At 34.3% G+C, this 10,215-nt stretch overlaps 1 protein-coding gene across 2 annotated transcripts in view; it reads right to left on the minus strand.

Annotated features, from left to right (window-relative positions):
* The window catches only part of LOC106874473 (ribitol-5-phosphate xylosyltransferase 1), a 427,968-nt gene that overhangs the window by 407,467 nt on the left and 10,286 nt on the right, over positions 1-10,215 (minus strand). The window lies entirely within an intron of this gene.

Below are 10,215 nucleotides of genomic sequence, written 5' to 3' on the forward strand. Positions count from 1 at the left end.
TATATATATATATATATTATATTTATATGTATATATACATACACACATACACACCAGCTTATAGAAACTTAGTCATTACTTGTACACACTCCCAAACATGTGTATGTATAGCGCTATATGATACTATATATATATATATATTTACATACACACATACACATACATGCACACACTTTCTCTTTCTTCCTCAGTGTGAATGTATGTATATATATATATATATATATATATACATTCGAGTGAGGTCATTGCTAGTGCCGCTGGACTGGCTCCTGTGCAGGTGGCATGTAAAAAACACCATTTTGAGCGTGGCTGTTGCCAGTACTGCCTGACTGGCCCTCGTGCTGGTGGCACGTAAAAGCACCCACTACACTCTCAGAGTGATTGGCGTTAGGAAGGGCATCCAGCTGTAGAAACTCTGCCAGATCAGAGTGCCAACCACTCCGAGATAATATTTCATCTTTCTTTTCTTAGTCCGAAAGAAAAGCAGTACCTTTTAATCTTTCTTATTCATGGTCTATTACATTGTCCTGATTGATATCATTATCAATATAAAACTATAGGGCTTGGTAAAACAAATACCAGTCTACTTTTATTTTAGCCTTCTACGAATTGAAACCATTCACTCAGGAAAGCATTAACTAGCCTGCAACAAAATTAATTGAAAAATCTGCATTGTGTTCTGTTCTTCTTATTTGACATCATTATGTTGTAGAGTGACCATGGCCAAATTACTGAATGGTCAAAAAATAAAATGGATTTCTTTTGTTTCTAAATAAATAAATAAACAAGAGCACTCAGTGAGCGCAAACCTCTGCCGAGGTAATACCAACATCCTCTGAATGATTAGCCAGAGATGATTTTTTAAATGAGAATATCTGAAATAAACTCGTCTGCTCTCACAAACGAGAATACTAAAACTGAACCTGACCACTCTCAAACATTAAGTAAAAAAACAAAACCGGTAAAATAATCCAGAATCCATATCTGGTTCCTGATCAATACCAATGGTAATCATGGAATGTGATGGTGGCTGTAGAAAATTTAGTTACAGGACAAAATCACGCTTCAAAATAGTTTCAAAGGCGGTGGAAATAAAGTTTCATTCAGGAATTTTTAAATGAAAAACACAAAACCTTTTGGTTTTCTCTTCCCTTAAATTCCGGTCTCCCTTTAGTATACCTGTTGTTTTAAATCGATGTATAGATGTATGTACATATGTGTTTATAAAAATATGATTGTGTTACTTAATTTCTGAACGGTTTTGCTGCTGTTTCTTGGTGTAATTTGATTTCTTTATCCATCAGATAGAGACATGAGTAAAATTAATAATAGAAAAACGAAAATAAAACTTTGGAAATGGCCGAAAGGGAGATAATTGAGAAAGACTTGAAAGTCAACGTAAGATCGTAATCATGTAAAATAAATATAGCAAATTATCCAGAATTCTTGTCCGGTACTGGTTCGATCCCAAAATCCAATCAGTTCGTGCCAGGCACGAGGCCAAACATCCCTTAAAGTTTCATCCGAATGTTGTCCACACATAAACAAATAAACAAGACGGCGGAGGTAATAATCACTGACAATTGTATTGTACATCTTCAAAAATTTCATAAAGCTATGTGCATTATAAAGAAAGTTACATGAAAACAGAGTTGGTGCAGGGGTAACAAAAAGTAATTATCCCTACAAACATAACTTACATTCAGAAAACTTAAATATAAAGGATGAATACAATAAAGGAAGAAGATACATGAACGTAGGCAGAATGTAGGAACGAATGCACAATGAAATGAATCATATTTGCTTTTTTTCGAGCTGTAAGAGTCTGCTAAACTAATACATTAGTGCAGCTGTTGCTTTTAAAGTTAAAGTTTAGCAAAAGTTCGAACATTCGAAATAACATTTGCTGTTCTAAGTGGGTTAAATAACAACAGAATTTAAATAACAACAGGTGGAAATGTTAGCACAGATATCTTAAATGATTAAAAAAAAATTAAAAACAAAAACAAATGTCATGCCGAAATGTCGCATCCTACAGAGATTACAGCTATATTTTTTATACCACTTTAAATATAACTTTTTTTTGTGAAAGTAGGAAACTTCATTTAGTAAAAATAAAAACTTGGTATATTGTGAGAGTCTGTGAATGATAATATAAATTATATTTTCTGCTTCACTTACGAAACTTGAATTTTAAAGTAATGGTTCACTTTTTTAAATTCACCTTTTAACAATTCAAAAGCTGAAGAAGCAACATACAATGATAGAAGGCCTGTCTGCTTCTTTTCAAATAAATAGTATAGGGAAATTATGCTATCCTATAAACGCCAAAATAGGCTGATCTACCAATTCTGGCCACAAAGACTTGATAAGAAGAATTCTTTTTATTAAGAATCGGTGCCAACCCTCTCGAATAACACCCAGTCATCCTCAAGTAAAAGACATTTACACAGTTGACTCCAAAAAGACATTTGGAATGCCTTTCATCATAGACATGTCGATTGGAGCAGACTCGGGGCTAAACAAACAAACAACAGCAATCATTATTCAAAACAAAAATAAAACAAACAAAAACCAGTAGAATGACATCTCATGAAGAGACTACCAGCCTAGCATTTTCATTTTTAGATATGATAAAGGTCAAAGGTTCAGAATTTCAAACTTCCTCAGCAGCTATTGGAATAAACAGAACATATATACTGAAGTAAGAATGGAAAATAGAAATGGAGATGAAACTAGTCTTTGGTGAAGTTCTATTTAACAACATAATTATTTTCTTCTGTATTTAATATATTTTTTGCAAAATGTAAAATAACAACAAAAAAAGTTGTCATACATTTTTTTTTTATAAATCCACATCATGGCACTTTGTGTTAAACATATCACATCGCGTACTTTCAACAGCTAAAATGGCTGTATCTTTGTCACGTTAGGTCACCCTTATTGATCGCACTCTGAATTTTCCTGGCTCTTCATCTCATTCTATCTGAAGTTCATTGTTATCAAAGATTTTATTTATTTATCTTTTTTTAGCATCATGAGTATTTTAAACGGCACCGTACTATAACAGTCATTTCTAAAATCGTGTCAATATTCAAGAAAATGCCTTGCAGCATTTAGTTGCGGCCTTTTATGCTCAGAGTTTTAATCCAACTAAGGTCAAGTTTGCCTTTCATCCATTTGGAAATCGATAAAATATAAAAAGTGCTGGGAACGATTTAATTGACTGCCAATACCCACCCCACAAAATTTTTTGCTTTCGAGAAGGAAATTCCCTTCCACATTTTTAGCTAAACACTGACTTTTAACTGCATATGGCACAAAAACATGTCATATTAAGAAAGAAAATTTGTCTTGACCCCAAAACTGAAAAGACCTATTTCCCTATCCATAGACATATTTTATGTTTGGTTTGCCATACTCTTCAACGAGTCGCATATCATTTTGACAGTCTTTTCTCAGTTGGCATACACACAGCAAGCAACAGATAATTTAGTTGTGTATACCTAGGCTCTCTCTGTCTGTCTGTCTCTTTCTCTCTCTCTCTCTCTCTCTCTCTCTCTCTCTATATATATATATATATATATATATATATATAAAACGATCGGTTGTATCAATAGTAGATAGTGAAAAAAAACAAAAACAAGACAATTTGGAGCCACGCCTCCTAAATGACAACTTAATTGAGAAAACACTTCCTAATGTCTGTAGCAACTTCTTTCAGCCAAAACCATAAAACCACTATTTAATACATTACTGTTCAGCTTTTCACCAAGAGAAACTTATGGAACTTTATGAAGATTGTATTAATTTGAGAGAAAGGTCTAAATTTATTATTTTCAATAGCATGTATACTTTATTCCTATTAAAACTGGAAGGAATATGTTTAAAATATAATAAATATAATATACAAGCACCCACTACACTCTCGGAGTGGTTGGCGTTAGGAAGGGCATCCATCTGTAGAAACTCTGCCAAATCAGATTGGAGCCTGGTGTAGCCATCTGGTTTCACCAGTCCTCAGTCAAATCGTCCAACCCATGCTAGCATGGAAAGCGGACGTTAAACGATGATGATGATGATGATAATAGATATATATATATATAAATATATGCTAGATATATATATATAATATATAATATATGCTAGATATATATATATAATATATATAAACTGGTTGGAGTTGCCGTAAGTGAATTAATCATAAACGTTAGTCAATACAAGAAATGAATTTTATCATATTTCCTAACCCAACATCAAGTATAGTAGTAATAGTTCGCACGCGCGCACATGCATAAAATGTATATATATGCAAATTGCTTAGAATAATTAAATATTGATTTCCAATAAAATCAATGTTTTTATTTGAAAACGAGACAAGAGTTAATCAATCTGACACATTACTATTGGTAGTTATTGTAATGACCACATATAGATTTGAACTTCGTAACGGGAACGTTACAGAACTGTGTGCTTACAGAACAGACGATTGTCTACAGTGAAAAATACTTTAAACTCAACAATGTTATTATAAGGTCTTGTTCTATTCTAGTTACCTAAAAAGAACAGATTATATAAATATATTATAATCTGAGAGCTTTTATGCTTTCATCCAGCTTTCTAGAAATAACAGCCAAGTCTTTCTATCATATCATAATGATTTACTATAAGTACACTTTGGATAATGTTTTCTTTGATGCACATGGCTTGAAACGACGAAAAAAAAAAAAGGGAACAAAAGGGATGACGAAGACAGGAATGGGTGATACAAATCTACTCATAAGAGGCGACCTGGGGTTAAACAACAGCCTGTACAGCGAGTTGTGCATAAGAAATTTCAGTTAAATTTTATAGCACCAACTGTCAGCGGGCTAATGAAACGTATGTGATATAAAATTATCTTTTAAAACAAAAGTCTATAAAAATAAAATTCAGTCTTTATGTAAAAGTTATTACAGAATAACATAAAATCATGTCCTATGCAGGTTATATAATTAGTTTCATTACCAATTTATCATTAAATCATACACAGGATAGCTTTTGATTGCCATTGAAGACAATTATGTAACAAATTACTTCGGCTAAACCTTTTTAGATTCGTCTCGATGTTAGTTAATGATTTAAAATAAATTAGTAGTAATTGCAAAACCTAATGAGCTAACATTCAAGTTAATTGTTTGTACATCTTTTTACTTGTCAATAAAGAGAATAAAAATTAAAAAAAACGCCAAACGAATATAAAATTTTACAAAAAAAAAAGAAGTTTGTCTGATGATATTCTAATGAATTGGAGAATTATCGCTAGTAGCAAAATGATTTTGGTCAAGATTCTTCAAATAAATTGAATAAAATAAATCTCAACAGGTTCCGATTAACTAACGAGCAATAACATACGGATAATATGGTAAAAATTCTAAATCGTGCAACCAAATCAGTGCAACTACTTCTTTCAATAATTAGGATCTTTGATCTAAAAGTGAGTGAAAAAAATATAAGTACACACACATACATATATATATATATATAACAATTCTGTCCAGAAATATTTATTGGGTTTCTTCTGTGGCATACATATTATTTTCGAGACGAATCATTTTCTGAATTGACTACGGAGGCAGGAAAACTCGGAATTTAGACAATCTTTCGTTTTGACTTGAAGGCGTGTGCGCGCAACTCAGCTGTTACCATTCGGCGTTTGGTAAATTGCGTAAAGTTTTAAAAATTATTTTTGTGGAAACATAGCCGGAATTTAATAGCAGAGTATACATCGAGTACCTCGGCAACAGTTCAGTCGGATTCAGAATAATTACATAATTGCTAAGCAACGATCAATATTTTGAGCTATTCAGTACTTTTTTTTTTAATGTAAAGGGCAACATATCCAAGTTATGAAGTAATTTTTGCCTCCAATTTATAAGAAGAGGAGGAGCAATCACAGATATCTGAAACCAACACCGGATATTCCGTCGATATAGTTTTGAAAAGTCAGACAGAGAAATGCGGAAGCAATGTGGAGAATATCGAATCCAAATATATCTCCTACATGGATAACTAATGAATCAGATTGACAAGAAAATGCCATGAGGGCATGCATGTAAGCAGATACATATAAATTGTCACTAAACATGACTACGACGTTAATAAACACCTACATTGCTACAAATAAGAGCTAAAATGCTCTAAACGCTGTAGTCAAAGCACATAGTTGTATATATATATATATATATATATATATATATATATATATATATATATATATATGTATGTATGTATGTATGTATGTATATACACACACACAACACTTTAGCTCTTATTTCTAGCAATGTCGGTGTATCTAGCAGCAAAGTCATATTTAGTGACAACTTTAGCTTTCCTTGTGGATAAAACATTCAACAGTGTCGTCTAAATTAATTTTCTGCATTCACATTAGCGAATCGCTAAATGACCCATAGATTTTTATGGTGGGAGCGTATCCGGACCGAGACTTATGTCCGGAATCTGCCTAAGTCGAGCTAGTCCTTAGTGATGAAGCAATGGAAATTGTCGAAACTGACCGGTCAGTATAGGGAATTCTCGATTGGTGTTTTCGAGCGATTATAGTCCTGTCAGTGTGTGTATGTATGTGTGTATGTTTATATATATACACACACACACAATTATGTGCTTAGCTTTTTATTTCTAGCAATGTAGGTGCTTCTAACACCCTAGCCATATCGAGAAACAATTAAAGTTTTCGTTTTTGGTACGACATTGCACATTGCTGAATGACCATGGGATTATACGAAGAAAGTTACCCGCCGAGGCATAAGTCCGGGCAAGGTTGTTTATGGAAGACGAGCAGTCATCCATGCATACCAGCCTCCTCTCTCCACGCCACCGATGTTGTCCAAGAAAAAGGCTGATAAAGTTTGGCACCAGTAACATTGCAACTCATTGCTACAGCAACATGAAACAAAGTGTCTTGCTCAAGAACACAACACAGTCCGGTTCATGAATCGAACTCACTACCTTATGATTATGAGCCCGACGCTCTTACGACTGAGCCATGCACTTTCACATGTGTGTATAAACACACACACACCCGTGTTATATATTCTAGCCTGGTTCATTGCCTTTCTTTGCCTGGATTCTCCGTTCTAGGCTCGATTTTAGGTATATAGTCCAGTCTGAACATTAATTGTCTGAAACCAGATAAAAAAAAAGTCACATGTAATACTATCATATATAAATAGTGTCGTCAGTATGTACAAGTTGTGTATCGCCAGTTAAGGATCAATAACGGATTTGAACTATTTTCTGTTCTATTACTTTGTTTATGGTACTTTAATAAATTGTAACTGACTTGAATATTTTAGTTTGATTACCTGACTTTAGACAAAATTGTGAGTTTATCACTGGCCACGAATTGTCTGTCTCTATTATATTCCTTTTTGCCACTCGACAAAAAAAAAAAGACATAATGAGGATCGAAGCGCCACAAAGATCAATCACTTAAAAAATAAATGGCATGACGGGACTTGATTATTGGGCTCAACTTAAACAGCTGAAACTATTCTTCTCTGCAGCGCAACCGTGAGCGATACATTGTTTGTACCATGTGGAAAATGTTCCACCAATATTATCCAAATGATATCGGTATTATGTTTACAATTCACCCAAGACTAGGCCCCCGTACAATGAAACCCCTACATAGGTCGAGATCACATCACATAAGATTGCGACACAATTTCTTCACTGCAAATGGTCCTGCTCTTTTCAATGTTATCTTTTTAAACGGTACCTGGAGAAATTCCTCCAGGAAATATCGGACGAACCACCTACACTTGGATACGTCTCAACCAACAACAACTCTCTGCTTAAGTGGTCCATGGTGTCCCGAAATAATTAACTAAAAGACTTTTCCAGGGGTTGTCATTGAGTTAGTCATGGCCTGGGCCAATAATGGGCGAAACCAATCTAAGTCTTATATATATATATATATGAGAGAGAGAGAGAGAGAGAGAGAGAGAGAGAGATTCTCACTCTAAACTATCCGACGAATGGGAACGTGAAACTGAGGAAGTAGTTGTTTGTGATATTTTTATTAATAATAATAAAGAATATTACTCCACCTCCGGTTTCACATTTATGCGCTAACTTTTGTAGATAGATATTATCATCATTATTATTATTGACCTTAAGAAATGTTAATTCTGGCTAAACAAAGCATGTAATTCGAAAATCAGCTCAATGTTCTTGAATAACATGTCGGTGTTTGAAGGCGCTGTTCTAACTACAGAGCTTGTAACAGCACACGCTCAGCACAAGAGTAAACAAAGTCAGAAAGGAATGTTAATTTCAAGGTGTAGAAAAATAAATGATGTGTGAATACGTTATGTCGATTGCTAGGATAATGAATGGCATGTGTAGCGTAGACTGTTATGTACATTTCTAGAAATAAATCTCGGTCGGTTTCGATGATGAAAATGGAGTTGTTCGATCTTCTGAGACCACTTTTTTATATTGGGCAGTCCTTAGGTATTGGAAGACATCATCCATCCACACACACACACACCCTTCCCTCATAACATAAAGAGGATGATGACGTTGCCCGCCTCAAACCGACACTCAGTTGAGTAATGCCAAAGGATCGCTGCTCATTTAAATAGCGAGCAATTGACTGGACATTCAACAGACCTTTAGCATTAATCCTAAAGTATAACTCGGCGGGTTAACATGCTGTTTACCGTCGCAAAATACTAAAAGTAAAGTGTCCTTCGAAAGTATATTGTGATAGAAACTGGCAGTAAGACCAGTGATGTACCAAAGTTTCATAAAATACATTTCATATCTAACGGGTAGGCTTCATCTTTGAGTCTCGGCAACTTCTATTTACTCACCAGTTTGAAACCATTCAATTTAATTTTGTTGATCAAAATGATGACAGCATCTATGCACAGACATAGGCGGGAGATGAGTGGCTGCCAAGAAGAAAATTTAGCAACAGTGTGGGAACAGTGAGGATTTATTTACACCATATCTTCATGAGCATGTACGGCGAAACAAATTTAGAGGTCTTGGAAAACTATTCGCGATTCTCAGTTCGTGCATCGATGACTGTTATGTTTTCCTGCAAACGCGACTGTTTTCATTTTGTATAAAAGATGTGAACGGTTTTCATGTAATAAATGTGTACGTTTACATATTAAGAACATTGGTAAGTCACATACAGTATTTACACGAAGTTACGGGCTGTCGATGTCATTTCCAGTTTCTATCGCAATTTACTTTCGTTTTCTAAGAACAATTTACTTTCTGTATAACGTTTAAACGACTCAGACAAGGGACTTTAAGGTCACGCTAAGATGTTACATAATGAGATAGAACGTAGGACTTCATGGTTACGAAGTGAATTTGTTAACAAGTACCACTGTGCATGTGACGATTCACCTGTTTAAGAATATTTGACGTCTGAGCGAAAAACTGAAGCTGGTTCTTTAGGAGCACCAATCGCTCATTGGTTGGAGCTGGAAACCAATTTTATCTGCTCAGTAAAATAAAGTACAGCTAAATCACAAAGTAGCGTAGTTTGTAATGAAATGAAATACTGGACAATATTGGTGATGAATCCTCGATCTTGCAACATCCACCTCAACGTGAGATGAAAATTGCCACAAGCTATAAAAATATCACATCACTGAAGATTGGGTTTTCGGATTCACCAGCGCCTCTTGTTTCTAACAATAAAAATGCATTATTTCATACAAACTTTTCCTTTCACTAGTTAGAAGCCACGTAGAGTAAACGGAATATGAAATGTTTGTTTTCCTCTTCCAAACATTTTGTTTTTAAACATCCACTTGTAAATGTAGTGGAAAGTTTCCTTATCAATAAATATTTTAAGTCAAATCCATTTGAGTGAACACATACACACGTAGGAGAGAGATTGGGATAAAGGTTAAAGGCTGTTCCTGTTCCTTATAACGCAATAGAGTCGAGTTAGCAACTGAGTTTGATCCATGAAAATATGTTTGTCACGCTTCAAGTCTGCTACATTCCTGTAAAGGAAAAAGCACAAAAGAAGCAATCTTTCTAATGCTGCATGGTCTATGTGGTGTGCATTTTACAAACTTAAATGATTCTCAGACACTGTCACGGGTCAGAAACCTTTGTCATAAATTAGTTTATTTTTATGTCTGGATTATTTGAAACATTTAAATATTTTAAACAGAAGAC

The sequence above is a fragment of the Octopus bimaculoides genome, chromosome 9 (genome assembly GCF_001194135.2).
Source record: "Octopus bimaculoides isolate UCB-OBI-ISO-001 chromosome 9, ASM119413v2, whole genome shotgun sequence".
In the NCBI taxonomy this organism is placed as follows: Eukaryota; Metazoa; Mollusca; class Cephalopoda; order Octopoda; family Octopodidae; genus Octopus; species Octopus bimaculoides.